This window comes from Vombatus ursinus, unplaced genomic scaffold, assembly GCF_900497805.2.
Source record: "Vombatus ursinus unplaced genomic scaffold, bare-nosed wombat genome assembly UNPS02014832.1, whole genome shotgun sequence".
Taxonomy (NCBI): domain Eukaryota; kingdom Metazoa; phylum Chordata; class Mammalia; order Diprotodontia; family Vombatidae; genus Vombatus; species Vombatus ursinus.
The window spans coordinates 71,926,723-71,948,391 of record NW_020954610.1 but is presented as its reverse complement, the minus strand read 5'-3'; positions in this window follow the sequence as shown (position 1 = coordinate 71,948,391).

Below are 21,669 nucleotides of genomic sequence, written 5' to 3'. Positions count from 1 at the left end.
TCATTAAAGATAAAAGCTTCTGTAGAATTGTGAGTTTGTTCTGCTGAGATAAATGGAAGACTTATGCCCTGACACTTAAGAAATATCAAAATGGACAGCAATGCAGAGCCGTGTGATGAATATTAAATAAAGCAATTTTCCCCCCAGGTGAGAAATGGTAAATTATTTAATACCTTGGCACTGAATCATTTTTTTTTTGGTTTTGTTTTATAAAGCAGCATACAAAATGCAGACTCCCTTCACTTCAGAAGGATTTTTGGACAAAATCTAGCCTGTAACTTTGGCCACTGTAAGCTTGGTAGGGTCTGAATTGGACTGGAATAATTCTCAGCTACTTCTCTAATTCTCAAGTTCTATGATTATGTGGTCTTGCTCTCTATTCAGTTATAGCATTGCAGACTTAGAGCTAAAAGGGAAATTAGAGGTCAGGTCTCTCATTGCATGAATGAAAACCTGGTTCTCAGAGAGTTTAGGTGACTCCCCAAAGTCACACATGTAGCAGAAGCAGCATATAAACCTAGGTCCTCTGATTCTATGTCCACATTCTTTCCACTGTACCATGATCTCCTTAATTCCCCAGGGATACTATTCCCACTCTTCCCTCCACCCAATATCATAGAAAATAACATCTGGTCAGACTTTTTAATACCATTTCATTGAAAATGTGCTTTGATACTATGATATGCTAGGTTGGCTGCTCACAGACTCAAGGCAACCAGCATGTTAAGCTAAGAGGACTCAATGAATTATAGTTGGGGGACAGGGTATAGAGAATAAGGGCAGAACATTTTAAAAAGGGTTTGCAAGTAGGGGGAAGGATAGTATCCCTGTGTGTGTATGTATGTGTGTGTGTTTCTCTCTGTGCTATATGTGTTAGTGGATCAAATCCTTTTCTTCAATAAAAACATTTCTCTATTAAAAAAAAGCATTTTCACCTACATATGATCTTCATGTGTCAGTTTCCCAAGGACCATCTAGTATTGGAGGCTGAATTGAATCTTGAAAGTTTTCCTCTTTATTTTTTTTCTGGTAACTGCACAAATCCATTAAGCATTTTATTATTCCTTAGGGGGTGAGTGATTTATTATCCTGACCCTGCTGGTCAGATAAGCAAAAACCAAGCTCAAAATGAACAACTGTCTGCATTTCATTGAATGATGGGAAAGGAATTTTAAATAATGGATGGAGTTTATAAAAAAATAAAAGAAAAGAAGAAAAATGCTTGATAGCCAACTTGCATTAGATATAGGACAATCTAGGTGGAAATTTTTCTTTTTGCTCTATCTCCCAAAGAGTTTATAGGGGTATTTGTGCCCTATGTGGGAAATTAAACATCATTACATTAAAATGGGTGCATTAAGCCAGTAGATGAATTCAATCCTCAAAAAATTTTTATTGGAATAATTGTTGTGCAATTAGTATAAGGGTAATTAAATCAACATTCATTTCTACTTGCCTGGGATCCCAGATTACTTACCCTGGGCATGTGGGACCAATGACTAGTTGCAAGGTTGATTTAATGATGATATTTTATATTTTACTGTGGATGATTTAAGTTTGGATCATCTCTTGGAGGTAGGAGTTCTATCTCAATGTCTAACTTCCACCATGGGGAGGTTTTTTTATATGAAAATATCAAGGCATTACTGTAATTTTTTATGATACCAAGAAAATTACATCAGCAGAAACACCTTCAAATTTGAGATATGATTTAATGTCATTTTGCTAGGCAGTCACTTTGGCACTTGTGATGGAAAGAATGCCAACTTCTCCCACAATGTAAAGGTCTATGCAAGATATTTTCATTGCTTTTAATGTACTTTCCTACCAGCATAATCATACTTGAGACCTAAGAGGTATTCCAGGAAAATGAAGCAATTGAGAATGGGAAGGTTTCAATGACTACATTTGGTTATCATCCAGATTCTTGCTTCCATTCCCGTCCTGTGCCCTAGGTACTCAGTACCTTCATATTCTCCCTTGCTTACCTGGGGCCCTCATAGTAACATCACACTAGGATTTACTTTCCCAGACGGGACCCCAGGCTCCACACCCATCCTGATACTCTAGCTCATGTCACTCCCTCCTCCATCTCCCATCAAAATTTATCAATGCAGATGCTCATTCCCCTAGGGTGGCTGCTCAGATTATCCCAATCTGATGACTTAATTAGGCTACCCTGGCAAGGACTAATAACAGCTTAAACTGTTATCTCTGCTGAAAAACCTCAGTACACTTTAACAACTGTCCTTTAATGTCTTAAACTGTAAGGAAGGAGTAAAGTGGAACTTTCCAGTACTATTCGATCCAGAGCTGTAACTAAGACAGTGTGTTAGAGGCATTGCCGTAGGGCCCTGATATTTAGGGGGCATAAAAATTTAACATATATACCTTTTAAACAGCTAGCAGCTACTCTAATAGCCTTCATTTGCCTTCATTACTTGTAGTATTTTCACATTATGAATTATAATGAGGGCACCTTGAATAGTACTTGCCTTGGTAGACAAAATGGCCAGTTATGGCAGCTCAGGGAGTCATGACAAAACTAGATGTTTTTAAGCAGGAGGGCCCTTTTGAGTGCCCTGAAGGTAGCAGCCTAATTTGGCCTGTTTAATGGCTGATCCTGTTTTCGGATTGGACATTTACTGCAAATAAGGCTATGCACACAAACAAAGTTGACTTTTTTTTAAAGTGAAGTTAAAAATCTGATCTATTCAGTAAAAACAAAACTAAACAACCTTTTCTCCCCTGCCAAGACTCTCCTTTCCTTCCCCACCAAAACAAAACAAAAACAAGAAACCAATAACCTTGAAAGAACAAAATTCCTTCCAGTTCAATGCAAGGAGCTAATTGAACTAGCTAGTCAGTTCATTCTAAATATTTGAAAACACATAATTCTGATTTCCTTAGGACCCTGCTCTCACTGATTATCCTGTATATTCAGTCTACTTCCAAAAAGATTTGTGGTACATTCTAGGTTATGGCTGATGCAGAAAAGGATCACTGATGATTAAAAAAACAAAAGAAGACCATCTGAAAATGTAGAAGATTAGATGCTCCCTGGGAGTGGACATGAATTAACCATTCAATCTGGACATTGAATTCTCTTCTTAAGTTTCATGGCAACTAAGGTAAACTAGGAAAATTCATTATGTTGCTTTCATTTCCCCTTAAAAGAAAACATGTGACTATGCATATTTATTATAGGGATTTTTATTCTCTTTTTTTATCCCATGGGGGAGGGTTGGTGAAGTGGGAGAGAGAGAAAATAAATGTTTATAATTTTTAATTTTTTTTGAAAACGAAACACACATTTATTAGAAGAGAGAAAACTTTCCCTCTGTAATTATAGTCAAGCAAGAATTTTTCCTATGGGTCCTGTCATAGGGGGAATGGTTGGCAACATGTCATTGATACTCATAGAACTTCAGAGTTAAAGAAGACTTTAAAGACGTTTGAGATGATGGGTTCTTAAACATTTTTGTGTCATGGACTCTACTGGAAGTCTAGTAAAGCCCATGGATGTCTTCTCAGAATAATATTTGTTGCCTACATTCATAATGGAAGGAAATGTTCAACTTCAGTTAAAGGTTAATGAAAACTAGAACCCAGGTTAGGAACTCCAGATCTAGACTCCTTTATGTTGCAAAAGGGGGGGCAGTATAGTACAATGGAAAGAGTACCAGCTCAGATGCTGGAGAAGTGGGTTCAAATCATACCTGATCCATAAGACCTATATGGATGTGTGCAAGTCACTTAACTTCCCTGGGCCTCAGTTCCTTGTTTTGAAAAATGATGGGTTTGGACTAGGTAACCTCTGAAGTTCCCTCCAGCTCCAACTCTAAAAGTGTATGAATTCCAATTTTCAAAATGCTTTTCTGACGGAGGTGTCTTATGCATTGACCTTCTACAAAGGCAGAGGGTCTAACATTTAAGGGGAATCCACCCCTGAAGTCATTGCTGCAGGAATGAGAACAGGTGCAGTCTTTTTGTTTTTCCTGAAGACCTCACAGAGCTGAAACTTGAAGAATGAAAACAAAGAGTGAGTACGTGTGTCCCTTTGCCTCATGAAGCATATGCAGTAACACTGTTGAATCCATTTTCTAACTGCTTTGTAAGCTGCACCATGCAGCCCTTTTTTATGGCTAATGAAAATGGACAGTGCTCATGAGGCTCCACTGCCCTGAGGTTTACTGTGTGTAACCTGTGGTCAGTGTTGCAGTATGTGCTTTCCTAGTGGGACCCACCTGGCATCTGTGCTGTCAAGCTCTCAGTTGCTAGGTCCCTAAGTCACTTTCCCCTCCCCTCCAACACCCTCCCCACTCAATCACCAGAGAAAAAACATATAGGCGATGCCCCTACCTCATGACTTAGGTCACTGCCTTTGCTTTCAGTTGACTCTTCAGATTTGAGCAACCTAATTAAATCTGCCCACCTCTCCCCCCACAGATAATGATCTGTCTTTCTGATGCTCATGTTACTACACAATATCCTGTCTTGATGACTTGATTCATTTCAGAATGGGACAGCAGGTGCCAGATGGCAAACTGATGCTGGGTGATGCATTGTCTTCCCAGCACTTTGTGCTTAGAAGTTCACCTTGCCCGGGTGCATTAGGGTGATGGGGATCATTGCCTTGCTCTGCTCTAGTACTCATTGGATCTGTGGAAGTGATAGTATGTCACTGCCATTGGGGAGAAGCTTAAAGGCGATGAACACCGTGGCTTTGGCTGTAAAAATGGTCTCAGTGTTGCCTTTTAGACTCAAGAAGGAGAAAAAAGATTTTATGTCTGTTTTATATCAGCTTTCAATTTAAACAAGTGCTCTTTAGGTTAGGTTACAATTGCTTAAAGAACCTTGTCTCAAGGTTTAATTATGAATGGCGTTATGAAAAGGGGAAGAAAGGGAGTTCAACCTAGAGTTTCCTAGTCTGTGACAGCTGAGGAAACTGGCCTGGATTTCAATCCCAGGGAGCCACTAAAAGGTGCATTTTGTTTTTCTCCCTGATGTACTTTGCAAAAGAAGAAACTGGAAGGAGAAGGTGGGGGTGGGTGGTGGGAGGAAAGAGGACTTGATCTGTTTTCTTTTTGAAATTGTAAATTACATGAAAAAAAAAGAAATTGAAACATGAATAGACAAAGACTTTGTTTATTTATTGCCAGGAGAGACCCATTAGGATGCAGCACTGCGTTTCCATGGCATCGTGGAGACATAAACAGAAAACACAACCTAATGCATTCAGTTAGGCACAGATTTTAAAGTCTAATGTGCAATCTAAATATATATATCACATAGATTCTTGCTATTTATTTATCTATTGTATATACAGCAGTGAAGGGAAAAGACTGCCTAACTAATATAAGGCTGTGATCCATTTGTAAATGTGCTTAAATGTTCATGCCTTTGACTTGTGATTTGAATGTATTCTTTCAACTCTCTTCATTACCTCTGAGTCCTTTATTAACTTTCCTTCCTCTGGATTCATTTTGGACTTGGGGCTTCAGTAGAATCTTCATTACAGATCATGAAATACATTGTAACCCATCTCCCATCTCCCATCTCCCCTAGCACTCCCAAATAAATGCCAGTTTTTAAAAGGGTAGACATATATTTTAAAATACTGGCATAATGCCAGTTTAAAAAAGTGCAAACAGACATGCATTGGAGGCAGCTTGGTGGCCCAGAGGATACAGCACTGGGCCTGGAGTCAGGAAGACCTGAGTTTAAATCTGGCCTCAGACATTTGCTAACTGTGAGACCCTGGGCAAGTCACTTAACCTCTATTTACCTTAATCCACTGGAGAAGGAAATGGCAAACCACTGCAGTAATCTTTGCCAAGATACTTTGCCAAGTATGATCCAAGAGGTCATGAAGAGTTAGACATGACCAAACAGCAGCAACAACATCTCTGAGGTGTTAAGGGTATGCTCAGGAACTGCTAGCCATTTGGGGTTGGGGTAATTCTGGGGTCCACCACCACCTTTAGCATTGCTATTGTCAAATCATTTCCCCACATCTTGTCTTTATCTCAACTGACTTGTCTCATTCATTACCCACAGAGTATCCCTCTTTAAGTGGGACTACGGAGCATTGTGAGAAGATGGAAGCCTGTTATGACTGAGTGCAATCCAGTTTCCCCACAAACATCCTGGCAAAGTTATGAAAATGCAGCAAAACAATGATATAGAAAAACAAAGAGAATCAGCTGTAAACTTCTCTGTTCAGTCTAGGGCTACACAAAGACTGCCAAAATCCTGTGAAGTCCTAAATGCAGACAAGCCAGGGCAGGCAGAAGGTGCAGTACAAAACAGTCAATCCTGCAGCAGGAGACAAGGCCAAGACCATCATCCAGGAAGGCTGTACTAGGCCCAGCAAACAGGTAGTCTGTACTCAGTGCATCATCCTGGCCTAAACTGCAGTAGGAGACAACGGTCAGACAGTTCCTGCAAAAGGTGGGGCCTGTTCTGGGCTACCTACTCAGAGCTGAGTGGGACCTAGCCACCCAATTCAGGAGTATGGGAGTGAAATTTGATAAAACATAAGCCCTTAATCCAGAAATTGAGATGGTCCAAAAATCTCATGATGGAAAATGCTATTCACATCCAGAGAAAGAACTATGGAGTTTGAATGCAGATAGAAGCATACTATTTGCTCTTTTTTTTCTTCTGTTTTTTTTTTGTTTCCTCTTTTTTTGTGGTTCCTCCTATTGGTTCTAATTCTTCTTTATAACATGACTAATGTGAACATGTGTTTAGCAGGAATGTATATGTAGAGCCTATATCACACTGAATGCCATCTTGGGGAGCGAGATGGAAAAGGGAGGGGGAGAAAATTTAAAACTCAAAAGCTTATGGAAGTGATTGTTGAAAACTAAAAATAAATTAATTAAAGAAAATAAATTGAGATGGGAGATATAACTATACAAGAAATAAATGGCCAAAGACAATGAAGCAATACCTTGGAATGCGAGGAGCTGAAGGAGTAAACCCAGAAGATGAGTGTAAACCCACAATTTCCTGGCCACAAAAACCGGAAATATACCTAGAAAAAAATGAAACAATAGGTACCAAATGAAATAGCTAGGGAAGATAAAATGGCAAGGGTGAATTAATACCTTAAAACACAGACAAAATACAACATATCCAAGTTGTATTTGGAGCTGATTCAAATGTGTAAGAATAAGATTCCTTTCCCAGTAGATAAATGATCAAATGACATAGATAGGCAGTTCTGAAAGGAAGAAATCTAAGCTATCAATAAACACCTTTGACATTCTTCCCCAATATATTGAAAATGACCATTTTTGGAGGGGCTCCCCATTTTTTATTGGTGGAGCTGTGAATTGGTCCAAAGCAATTTAGAGCTAGATCCAAAAACCACTTAATTATGCATACCCTTTGACACAGCTATAACACTACCAGGCCTATAGTCTAAAGATATCAAAGAAACAGGACAAAAATATTTATAATAGTTCACTAAGGTGGTGTCTAGAGGACTTGTGATGAAATATACTATCCTGAAAGAGAGGTCATGGACACAAGGCATTGAAAAAGACATACTTTTTTAGCTGTGGCCACTGTTTAGATCCATTTTGCTTGACTATGATTATTTGTTACAAGGGCTTTGTTTTTCTTTTCTTTTCTTTTTTAGTGGGTCAGGGAGTGAGAGGGGGCAAGGAGGATAAGGACATGGTAGCAAAAAAAAAGAAAAGAAAGAAAAGAGTCATAAAGGCTTCTTTTTTAAATGTAGGAGAAAAGAATAGAAGAAAGGAGAAAAATAAGTCTAGATAAGCAGGACAGCTTTGAAATCTACAGGTTGATCTTACATACTTAAAGAGAAAACATTATAAGGAGTCTAATAAAGAATTAGAAACAAAATAGTTGTCTATTAATTAGAAAATGGCTAAATAAATTGTAGTACATGAATGTAATGGAATATCACTGTGGTGTAGGAAATGATGTATGTGATGAATATAGAGAAAATATAGAGAAAAAATATAGAGAAACATGCAAAGATCTACATGATCTAATGTAAAGTAAACAATAAAGATAAAAATTAATTTAAAATATCTGTGATCTAGGCCCTGTATATCCTCCGTCAAAGTGGTGAACACCTTTAGTGGTCGTACATTTTCTTGTTTTATGTTTTTTCTGATGTTTATGATCCGAGAGTTTTCAGTAATATCAGTGGATGTGTCTTTTACTAAATTTGGGGGTGATTTTGATTTATAGATGGAAGACACCTTAATGGAAAAGAGCCTTTAGGGTGGGGTTTTCCCCTACTGAATTAAGTACCTTTTAAGGTTATGCAAATGATAGTCACATGAGAATCTTATATTCTCTGAATTTTCCAGTGGACAAAATGCATACATTTTAGTGAAATTAAAGACACAATGAAGTATTGAAATAAAAAAGTGTGTTTAAAACATCTAAGGAAGCTGTATAAATGACATATGCACTTCTATCCTATATTTAAAACCCAATACAGATCTGTGAACAGATTCAAAATGATGATTCAAGTGATACCTTACAATCAAAATTTCATCCATATGTTTTGAAAGAAGGTAGGATTGGCTAGGAATAGGTCAGTCAACTGCCTTAGAGTCACAAAGTCATACGTCCCAACATTGTTCCCCTGTCCTGCTTTTTCCTTATAACCCAATTTAATTTCAAATTCTTATTGTTAGAGCACTTAGGTTAGACAACACAGCTGGGCTTACTGTTTTCAGAAGATAACTAGAAAAGGATTTGATATCTTTGTTTGGGGGTAGAATTCTAGAATGAATTATTAAATATATAGTTTGTGAGCAATAATAAAGTGAAGTGTTGATCACCAGGAACCAACCAGGGTTCAGTAAGTAAAAAAGTCTTGTGGAAATGGCTTCCTTTAGTTACTAGGTTTGCACATCAAGGGAATGCCACACACACACACACACACACACACACACACACACACTTATATATGTATATTCACATAGGTATATATATGTATCGTATCTATGGGTGTATGTATAAACACATATATACACAGATACATTAATATATGCATACATGTGTGTGCACACACATAATACATATGTACACACGTATATGTGCATATATGTGGTGCATACATACATATATACATATATATTTCCTTCAGGCTAATATAGAGATATGTGGGCTGAATAATAGTATCAGATGGATCACAACTAGTTGAAAAACCTTATTCTAAGTATATTTGTTGGATTGATGGTAAACTGGTATGAAAACTCAAGTGACATTCCACAGTATTGTATCTTTTCAGTCTATCCTATTCATTTTATAACTAATGATTTGGATGAAGAAATAAAAGGCATACTTATAAAATTTGTGCTTGACATAGAACTGAAGGGAATAGCTAATGCATTTAATGAGAGAATCAAGATTCAAAACAAATTTTGACTGAAACTAACAAAATGAAATTTAACAGGGATAAAGGAAAAAACGTTTTCTATTTAGGCTAAAAATAAACTCTATAGTATCAGATGGAGGAGATCAGGATTAAAAGCAATTTATTTGAAAGAAAAAAAAAAAGGTCAGGGGTCCTAGCTGATTATAAATTCAGTATCAGTCTGTCATTCAAGGTTGACCAAAAAAACCCAAACTAATGTGATCTTTAGCCACATTTATAAAGTTCAGAACAAGGAAAACAGTTCTCATATATATGGAATTGTGTTTATTTAGTTCTGGATGCCACATCTGAAGAGAGATATTGGCAGACTTGAGTTCATCCAATTGAGGTTAGCCAGGATATTGAAGGGTCTCGAAATCAAGTCTTCTGGTTGATAGTTGAAGAAACTCAGAATATTTAGCCTTAAGAAAATGACATTGCAAGGAGGGGGTACATGATAGTTACCTCAAAAGATCTAAGATAGTTACCTCAAAAGATCTGAAGACAGAACAGCTGTGAACAGGAGTCAAGGAGAGGCTTACAGCTGCCTATGGTTGTTCACTACCCCCTGGCTATAAAAGAGCACTCAGGCTGTTCTTCTGACACAGGTAAATTGGGGAGGTGGCAAGGCTGGGAAAGCAGCCCCTGGCTGTTTGTGTTGGAATAGGAAAGCAGTTGTGGAGTGCCTCAGGAGGATGAGAGTAGGCTATTAATGAAAACAGTACATAGTACCTGGAGGCTGTAAAGAGTGAGAGTGGTTAGACTGTGGAAGCTGAGACAGAGACAAACAAAAAGGAGGGGGGGAAAGGGAGAGTGGGAGGAAGAGGAGATTTTGCAGTTTGAGCATTGTCAGTTCTTCAGAGTTTTCAGGTATGTGTCTAGAGCAATTTGTGAGTTACTTTGGATTTGCATCCTTAGAGCATTTGGGAGAGGAGAACGTGAAGGATTAGGACAGCACTTGAAGGTAGACTTCCCCAGGATGTGCTTCTAGGCAGCCAGGTTGAATGTGGGCTGGTCCTAGTGACATCCCCATGGAGGATAATCAGCTATACTGAGGAGTTCTTTCTCCCTCACTTACCTGGAAAGCTTGCCCTCTTTTCCTGGAATCCCTGGTTTTCCTCAAAACTCATCTCAAACTCAACCTTCCATATGAAGTCTTTCCTGATCCCCTTCCCCCATACTAGTGCCCTCCCTTTTCAAACTATCTTTATATATATATTTGAATATGCTCATGTGTACATGTTGTCTTCCCTCTTAGAATTTAGTAAGCTCTTTCAGCAAAAGGACTATTCCGTTTCAGTCTTTGTATCTCCATCCCTTGGCAAAATGCCAGGTGAAAGTAGATCATTAATACATGCTTATTGATTGACTGAATTGGCCGGGATTATGGGAATCCTAGGTGAACAATTAAGGGTGCCCCAAATAGTGATGGCTAAAATTTGAGAGCAGAAAGATCACATGGTTTAGACTGCCTTTCATGTTTCTTCAGTTTCCATGGCTCCACAGACTCATTAAGTCATTATTTTCCCATCTGTGTTTCAGGGATGGTGCCACCTCATGTTCAGAATGCAGACTCACATGGATACAACTGAGCAGGCTTCCAGAAAGGTAAATATGGCAGTACTACTTTAAAGTAGGTGGTACTTTCAATTAATGAGGTGATTCAGTTGCTGGAAAATTACCTGGGATTTAACAGAGAATTTAGGGAAATGTTTGAATATCCAGGACACAGGTCATTGTCATGAAAATACTGAATAACAGTCTTTTTTTCTTCTTCTTTTTTTTTTTTTTTGGTGTGGCAATTGGATTTAAATGACTTGCCCAGGGTCACACAGCTAGTAAATGTCATGTGTCTGAGGTCAGATTTGAACTCGGGTCCTCCTGACCCCAAGGACAAACCTCTATCCACTGCACCACCTAGCTGCCCCAGAGTAACAGTCTTTTGCTAAGCATTCCTTACATGCTTACTATGGCACTGTGCTTATCTCAGATATACAAAACAAGGCCCCAAACAAACAACCACCAAAACACAACACACAATCCTGCTTTCAAGGAGCTTGATGTAGGCAGGAGACTATGTGCCTTTTGGAGTACCTGAAGGAGTTTAAGAATTTGAGAACTATTTTTCATTAGTAAGAAGTTTTGATTGAAATATTGAAGTGAGGTTTGAGTGATGAACTTCAAAATTGTCTTGTACCCTTATGGTATTTGTGCTGGCACATGAAGCAGTTGTATAGTGTCTCTGGAGGAAGGGCACCCTGCTGCACCCTGACAATTTGACTGATTGATGGGCATACTTTTTTAGTTGGACAATAGATGGAAACACTACAGAAGAAAGTAAGCATACATGCCACAAAGAAGTGGGTAGAGGGGCTCATCCTTGAGCAGGCAAACTAGAACAGAGGCTGATTCAGGAAGCAAAGGCAGGGATGAGAGTTGAGGCATCTTAAGGTGATAGCTGTTGTTCCCAAAGTAGATCCTGGGGCCATCTCATTTGATTGCTGGGCTATTGATGGGCAGTAAGATCCTATGAATAGTGATGCAAATGGTCTTGAAACCTCAAAGGCCTGAGATCCCTGGAGCAGAACCATTTTGGAATTCCATGGGCCCATATTTTTCAGATGGGTGACATTTGGCTCATTGGGACAGGCTTTATCATCATCTTCTCCAAAAGGCCTAGGTCATACCCTAGGCCAGAATTGGAAGGGGCAGGGCCAAAACATATTCTCCTGGAAAAAGAGTCTAGGGCCATCAAAGAGGAAGGACATTTGTCAAGGTGGTTGGGATTGAAAAGAAGCTGTGCAATAATCTATTGGCCCCAGGGTAGGGAATGGGTTGGCTAATCCCCATAGACTTTGGTTGAGGGGAATGGCCAAGTGAAGAAAGAGAAGAAACAGAGAAGAAACAGGAGGCAAAAAAGAGGTAGGAGCAGTGATGGCAGGACAACCAGTGGTAGCAGCAGCAAGAGAAAATAGAAATTGAGACTCAGAGGAAATAGAAGGAGAAGTAGAAGAAAAAAATGATAAAGGACTGAGAAATCAAGTATGTGATATGACATTGAATTTCACAAACTTTTAGTCAAAATGCAATGCTCTTTGAACTGCATGATCTCTTAATGATGGGGTTGGGATCTGGACCCCAGAAAGGAAAAACCGTGCACTTTCCCACATGGCCAAATCTCTGGCATTGGCCTGAGGCTATAATCCCAAAAACTGACCTTTCCTTGTGGCTATACCGAATCTCCCCTCCATTGTTTTACCTCCCTATGCGGCACCCCCCCACCATTTCCCACCCTTAATCCTAGCTAGGCTAATTCTCCCTTGGCCAAGAGGTCCAGGTCCCAGGAATTCTGTTCACTCCAGTTTACTGGCCACTCCAAGGTCCCTCCCACAGGCTTTCTGTATATAAGGTCTATCTTGTCTCCATTAGGATGCTCAGATTCCTAAAATCTAGCCTCTGATCAGATTCTTATAATCTAGCCAATAGCTTACTAATGTTCAGACTCCTTAAGAGTCTGCCCAATATGACAATGTTCTAATAAACCTTGTCTTTGGCTAAAAGAAGGCTTGAGTTGAATTCTTTCGGGCAGAACCCGTGTATTGTGATATTGGGATCCCAGGACCCCAGAACCCCTGAAGCTTATCAATAACAAGGAAAGTAGGCACTGTTTTCTCTAGGGCCAGTGGAAAGAACACTGGATTTGGAGTCAAAGGATCTGCATTCAAATCCTATCTTTGTCATTTAGCCATGTGACCTTAGGCATGTCATGTTTTTTCATTTATAAAGTGATGGGGTTGGACTTGAGGCCTCTAAGTTCCCTTCTAGTTTTAAATCTGCTCTCCTGTGAATTCTCCCTTTTTCCCAGAGGGACTCAGAGGAGGAGGAAAGAAAGAATACTGTTCAATGCCTAACTAAATAGGCAAAAGATATACACAGAAGGAAGAAGGTTTACTGTTGCTCATAATTGATCAATGGACTATGAGGGAGCACTAAGATGCCATTTTTTTCCTTTTTAAAAATATTTTTAAAATACATTTTGTTCAATATTTCCCAATTACATTAAAATTTTTAAACATTCTTTTTAAAAAATTTTGAATTCCAAATTCTCTGCCTCTTCCCCTCCTTAGGAATGCAAGCATTTTCATATTGATTATACTTGTGAAGTCATGCAAAACATACTTCCATATCAGCCATGTTGGAAAAGAAAACACAGATTAAAAAAAAAACAAGAAGAGAAATAAAGAAAGCATAAAAAAGCATGCTTCAAAATGCATTTAGTTTCATCAATTCTTTTACTGGGGATAGATGGCATTTTTCATAATGGTCCTTTGGAATTTTCTTGGATCATTGCTTTGACTGGAGTAGCTAAGCATTTCAGCTGATCATCATTAAATATTGCTGTTACTGTGTACAGTGTTCTTCTGATTCTCATTTCACTTTGCATGAGTTCATATAAGCCAGGGGTGGGGAACCTATGGCCTTGAGGCCACATGTGGCCTTCTAGGTCCTTGGGTGTGGCCTTTTGACTGAGTCCAAGTTTTACCAAACAAAGCCTTTCTGCGATCCTCTTTATCTCTAATTTGTCATAAACTCTTCCCTTATCCACAGATATGACAGGTACAGTTTTTCCATACTTCCCTAATATACTTTGAATCATTTATGAATTTTGATCTTAACTTGGTATTTAGTGTAAGATGCTGATCTATGCCTAATTTCTTCCAAGCTTCTTTCTAGTTTTCCTAGAAATTTTTATCAAATTGTGTGTTCTTATCTCCCAAAGCTTGGATCTTTAGGTTTTTCAAACACTAGGTTGATATGATCATTTACTATGATGTTTTGTTTACCTAATCTATTACACTGATCCACCAGTCTATTTCTTAACCAGTACCAGATTATTTTCATGATGACCACTTTGTAATATTGTTTGAAATCTGGTACTGCTAGGCTACCTTCCTTCACATTGTTTTTTCATTGATTCCCTTGATATTCTTGACCTTTTGTTCTTCTAGATGAATTTTGTTTTTTTCTAGCTTCATAAAATAATTTTTGGGTAGTTTGGTTCTTATAGCACTGAATAAGTAGAGTGATTTAGGTAGAATTGTCATTTTTTTTATATTGGTTTGGCCTTCCATGAGCAATTAATATTCTCCACTTGTTTAGATCTGTCTTTATTTATGTAGAGAGTACTTTGTAATTGTGTTCATATAGTCCCTGGGTTTGTCTTGGCAGGGTGACTCCCAAGTATCTTGTATTGTCTTAAGTTATTTTGAATAGAATTTCTCTTTCTGTCTCTTCCTGCTGGATTTTGTTGGTGGTATATAGAAATGTTGATGACTTAGGTGGGTTTATTTTGTATCTTGCAACTTAGAAAAAGTTAATTATTTCAACTAGTTTTTTTAGTTGATTCTCTAGAGTTTTCTAAGTACACCATCACATATCATACGTAAAGAGTGATAATTTTATTTCCTCATTGACTATTTTTATTCCTTCAATTTCTTTTTCTTGTCTTATTGTATAGCTAGCATTTCCAGTACTATATTGAATAATAGTGGTGATAATGGACATCCTTGCTTCTCCCCCTGATCTTATTGGGAAGTCTTCAAGTTTATCCCTGATACAGATAATGCTTGCTCTTGGTTTTAGATAGGTACTACTTATCATTTTAAGTAAACTTTAAGTAAAAGTTCCATTTATTCTCATGCTTTATAGTGCCTTATTAGGAATGAATGTTATATGTCAAAGGCTCTTTCTGCATCTTTTGGTACAATCATATGATTTTTCTTGTTTTTGTTATTGATAGTGGTAAAAGATACTTATAGTTTTCCTGATATTGAATTAGCCCTGAATTCCTGGTATAAATCCCACCTGGTCATAGTATATTATCTTTATGATATGTTGTTGTAATCTCCTTGCTAGTATTTTATTGAAAACACTCACATCAATATTTATTAAGGAAATTGTTTTATAGATTTCTTTCACTATTTTTGAACTCTTTGGCTTAAGTATCAAAGCCAAGACACCAAAGTATGGTGTTATAGAAGAGATTTGGTAAATATTTCTTTACCTATTTTTTCCCAAATAGTTTATATAATATTGGGATTAGTTATTCTTTAAATGTTGATATGATTAGTTTGTAAATCCATCTAATCCTAGGGATTTTTTTTTTCTTGGAAAACTCACTGATGGTTTATTTAATGTCTCTTTCTATGATTTTCAGGGTTTCCATTTTGGTGTTTAGTTGTGTTTTTTCAATTTTTTTCTAGTCTTTTTTTCTTTTAATTGCATGCCCAATTCATTGATCTGATCTTTTTTGTTTTTATTGATATACATCTTTAGAGATATAAAATTTCCCCTAAGTACTGCATTGGCTACATCCTGCAAATTTTAATATGTTGTCTTGCTCTTGTTATTATCTTTAATAAAATTATTGATTGTTTCTATGATTTGTTATTTGAACCACTCATTTTTTAGCTTTACATTATTTAGTTTCCAATCAATTGTTCATCTCTGCTTCCATAACAACTTACTGAATGTAATTTTTATTGCATTATGGTTTAAAATGATATGTTGAATATTTCTTATTTTCTGCATTTTTATGAAGTTTTTATTTCCTAATACATGGTCAATTTTTGTGAAGATGCCATGTATAACTGAGAAAAAAGGTGTACTTTTTTCTATTTCCATTCCATTTTCTCTAGAAGTCTATCATGTTTAACTTTTGTAATATTCTATTCATCTCCTTAACTTCTTTCTTATTATTTTATGGTTAAATTTATCTAGCTCTGAGAGGAGAAAGCTGAGGTCCCTCCACTATTATAGTTTTGATATTTATTTCCTTTTTTAATTCATTTAACTTTTCCTCTAAGAATTTTGATGCTTATATTTTTAGTACTGAGATTATTTCATTGTTCATGGTACCTTTTAGAAAAATGTAGTTTCTCTGATTATCCCTTTTCATTAGGTCTATTTTTGCTTTTGTTTTGTCTGCGATCATGATTGCTACTTTATTTTACGTTCGCTGAAGTATAATAGATTCTGCTCCAGTCCCTTTTTAAAAACTCTGTGGGTGTCTATGCTTCAAGTGTGTTTCTTGTAAACAACATATTGTTGGATTCTAGTTTCTAATCTATTCTGCTATTCACTTTTATTTTATGAGTGAGTTCATCCCATATATATTCACAGTTATGATTACTAACTGTGCATATTTCTCCATCCTGTTTTCTTCTGTCTATTTCTCTCTCTTTTTTCTTTTGTCCTGTCCCTCCTCTAAATCTGTTTTGCTTTTGACCATTACCTTCTTTTATCTGCCCTTCCCTTCATCACTCCTCCCCTTTCTCTTATCCTCTTCTACTCCTTCTTTCATGTTGAGTATGATAGATTTCTATAACCAATTGAGTATGCATTTATATTTTTCTCTTTTAACTCATTTAGATGTTAGTGAAGCTCAAGCATTGCCCACCCCCAACCATTTCCCCCTCCACTGTGAAAGTTCTTTCTTGCATACCTCTTTTATGTGAGAGAATTTTCTCCATTTGACCTTTCCCTTCTCCATTTTCCAAGTGCATCCGTCTTTCTCAACCCTCCATTTTTTTATACCATCCCAACATAATCAACTCACTCCCATATCCTCTGTTTATGTAGAATCTTTCTAATTGTCCTAATAATGATAAATTTATTAAAAGTTATAGGTATCATATTCCCATAGAGAAATATAAACAGTTTAATTTGATTGATTCTGTTATGATTTCTTTTTCATATTTATCTTTTTATGCTTCTCTTGAGTCTTGTATTTGAAAGTCAAATTTTGCGTTCATCTCTGGTCTTTTCATCAGGAGTGCTTGAAAGTACTCTATTTCATGAAATACGCTTCCCTGCCACCCCAAAGAATTGGACTCAGTTTTGCTGTGTTGGTTATTCTTGGTTGTATTCCCAGCTCTTTTGCCTTTCAGAGTGTCATATTCCAAGCCTTCCCCCTCTCTCCACTCCTTTTAATATGGTAGCTGCTAAATCTTGTGTTATCTTGGCTCCACAGTATTTGAATGGTTTCTTTATGGCTGCTTTTCTCTTTGACCTGGGAGTTCTCTATCCCCATAACAGCTTCTTATGGTCAGGTTTTTTTTTTTTTGTTTGCTCATTTTTGTACCCTATTTCTTGATTTTGTACTTTATGTTATAGTTGAGCTCTATTACTAGCATGGGACATGAAGAGGGCCACTGTCCTAAGCTTAAGGCTTTTTTGTACTGCTCTTTTTAGAGATAGTTTGAGGGTTTGGAACTTTTGGTTGCTTACATGATGATGATCTGAAGAGAGGTGTGGTCATTGTTCTACTGGTCTGCATTCTGGCCCTTACTCAGGAATTGGCCCTGAACCCTTGGGATCGCAATCAGTACTATGCCTCAGGTCCCTGTTCCCTTGAGACAGGAAATGATACTATTCCTCAGGGTTACTCATTTCTTGGAACCAGAAATCATCTTACTTCTCAGAGCTCCTGTTCCCTTGGGACTGGAAGTGATATTGTTCCTCAGGGTCCTTCCTCTTGACCAAAAGTGTTCCTCTCTGTCCTTGAACTGTGACTCAGAAATTTGGAACAAGCAATGGAATTACCAAACAGTGTCTGTCTTTTCACCTAGTCCTTGCACAGGGGTCCCTGTAATCTCTTTCTGACCACTTGACAGATCCCCTTACTGTCTTTGGCTTGAGAGCTCCTGAAGAAGCTGCTGCTTGTATTGTCACCATCTAGTCCCACCACTAGTGTTTCATCCACATGGGCTCCAGGTCAACCTCTACCCTCATGTCACAGATCTCTTTTTCTGAACTCATAAGTTGTCTTGGTGTCTTGGCCTGGAACAATGTCTCACTCTGTCCTTTTGCTGACTTTACCACTCCAGATTTTGATTTGAGGCATTATTTTAAGGTTCTTTGAAGTTGAATTTTAAGAGAGCTCAGCTGAGAGCTTGCTTTTTTCTGCCATCTCAGCTCTACCCCTGGAAGGAACTACCCACCAAGATACCATTATGATGCTGATGGTATTTATTTGGAATGGATGCAAAGTCCTGCTCCCGAGTTTTGTAATGGTATCTATTGATAGTGGAATACAGCATGTTTGTAGACTGGAATATGGATGGAGAATTGTGATTGGACTAGTTAAATGAATGGAAAAAGTAATGTTGTGTCATTGGGTATGAGATAACCATACAATGTGAATGTGAGTCATTAAGTATCTTTTGTGGGCATGTCTAGGTTTGGCTCCCTTGCAATTTAAGGACAAAGGCTCAATTTGTGGGAGCCTGGATGAAATGGGTACAGAAGCTAAAGAAAGGCTGGCTCCTTCAATTGGTACTTGGAATACTCTGAATATGACCATGTTGGTTCCTGTGCCTTCCTATGCAGTAATATTATCATCTTGAGTCAGTGGTACAAGAGCCCTATCAGATGCAAATCTAGTTGAATGGGACAATTCCGAGCACCTACCAGTTTCCATATGGGGAAAAAATGATTACTCTTACTGGGAATACACAGACTTAGAGCTTGTGAAATGATTGAGAATGGTGAGCGTGTGTGAGTGGGTTGGTAATAATTTGAAGAGTTATTATATGAAAGGGAAATTGGATTGATTTTGGGTAGCTTTAGAGGGCAGAACCAAAGAGGGGAAGTTATAAAAGAGGCAAGTTTTTGTTGAGTATAACAAAAAACTTAGTAACTACTGGAGTTATTCTATATGGAGTTATTTGTAAAGTAGGGAGTTTCCCATCACCAGAAGGCTCAGAGGCTGTAGGATTTCATGGAAAGGATGCTTGAATTAGATAGTGGGTCACACCAGATGGCTTCAAGCACTTTTCAGGGTCGGCTTCTGTATTTTATAAAAGTTGGGAAGGTTGGCGTCTAATCTCTTTTCATTAATTCAAAAGTATGAATGTCTTGGCTATACAAAAAATTAGCTACTTTTCATATAGCAGAGAGCAGAGCCCTTAAGGAATGTGACCCAGCACTTGTTAATGAAGCAAAAAAAAGTGGAGTTAGAAAAAGAGAAAGTCTGTGGTTCTGGGGGAGCAAGTTAAGTGGGATACCGCCATAGAGGGACCTGAGCATCTCAGGGCAATGGGAAGTGAGGAGGAAGTGATCCCAATAGAAAGACACTGAATTAGAATTTTGTCTGTTCCAGAGTTTTGCTCAAATTCAGTCTTATAATGCTGTTGATATGAGTAATAAGACAGTAACATCCAGAGAATGTCATTAAACTTTGGAGAAATTTTTTGGTGGAGCAACAAAAGCTCTATTTCGTGGGCCTCATATGACCTTACAATTCATAAAAGTAGAAGGAAACTTGGAGATCAGCTAGACTCACCCCTTCATTTTAAAGATGAAGAAAATTTGAAGTTAGGGTAGATGAGCTTTGGCCTGACACAATGAGAATCAACATGTAACACAGCAGTTCTATAGAATCAGAGATGACTAGAACTGAAAGGGGCCTAAGAGGCCACCTGATGTAACTTATTTCTTTTACAGATGAAGAAGCTGAGTCCCAGAGAGGGCAAAAAACTTGCTCAAGGTCAAACAGTGAGTTAGTCATCAGGGAAAAGATGGCCAAATTGAGGTTTTCTCCCTTCAATTTGCTAGAGATGTGAGGAAAAAAGTGACATACTTAGAGAGAGAGTCGATTTTACCTTTCTTTCATATTCACAAAATAGTAGGGAAGAGCAACAATTTCCTTTAAATTTGGCAGATTGATTACATTGCAAAAAGACAGAAAAGAGGTTTGATGGCAAAAAACCCCCCCAAAATAAAGAAACTTCTCTGTAATAAGCATAAAAATAATTTTGGTAAGAGGGTAGAAGTAAGTTGAGTGTTGGAAATGTGATTTTAATTTCTTTATATAGGAACATCAGGGTTCAAATTCTGTGGCACTAGATGTTTGATCATAGGCAAGTCATTTAACTTCTGTGGATCTTGGTTTTCTCATCTGCAAAGTGGGGATGAATATATCTGTGGCACGCCCCTTTCTTGGGTGGCTAGGTGCAATGGATAGAGTACGGGGCCTGGAGTCAAGAAGACTCATCTTCCTGCATTCAAATCAAGTGGTGGGACAGTAAGAGTTCTCTGCTCTTCCACCTCCCAATCTGCTGCACTGGGATACTTCAGATAAACCTTCATCCTGACCCTTTTTATTGGGCTCCATGCTTGATTTAGCAAGAAGAACAATCATGGGGTCCACCAAAACCAGCTAGGAAGCAGGCCCAGCTCCATGGGGAACAACTCAGTCCAGTAATTGCGGGGGAGAGTCCCCTAATAACATTCATTACACTAGTATGAACTACTATTACTGTCATATACATATACAGACACACACATATATGATTATAATTATGTAACTATTATAATATTAACTCATAGCTAATATGAATATTATTACTATTATTGTGATCATTCTCTGTGCTGATTTGTTATGGAAAAAGACTACAAAGATTAGGAAATTCAGTCAAAATGGATCAAGAACATAAATTCCTTAAGGGTGGGGACTATCTCACTTTTGTCCTTGTATTTCCAGTGCCCAACAAAGTGCCTAGTATATAGTAGGCATTTAACAAATGCATGGCATATAGTAGGCAAGTAGCTAGATGGTGCAGTGGATATGGATAAAGCACTGGGCCTGAAGTCAGGAAAACCTGAGTTCAAATCCAGCCTTAGATACTAGCTGTGTGACCCTGGGCAAGTCACTTAAGCCTGTTTGCCTCAGTTTCTTCATCTGTAAAATGAGTGGGAGAAGGAAATGACAAACCACTCCAGTATCTTTGCCAAGAAAACCCCAAATGGGATTATGAAAAATCAGATGTGACATAGCATTTTTTGGTTTATAAAGGACTTTCCTTACAACCCTATGAGGCAGAATGTACAAGTATTGTTTTCCACAATTTAGATCTAAGGAGACTAAGGTTCAGTCAACAAACATTTATTAAGTGCTTACTGTATGTCAGACACTGTTGTAAGTTGTGGGGAAAGGAAAACAAAACAAAACAGGCAGAATGGTTTGGCAGTCATTATATGCATAGTAAGTGTTGAAGCCTGGAGTATGACCAAGAGTTAACTCATTGCAAGTCCAATATTTATTTATTTGATATATATTTGGTATTTACTTATCTATGTACATGTTCCTTCCCATCTTCTCTACCCCCCACCCCATGCAAACTTTCAAATTCTTTGAGATCAGGGGCTCCAGTTTTTTTGTCCTTAGCTCCCAGTACAGGACAATTAATAAATGT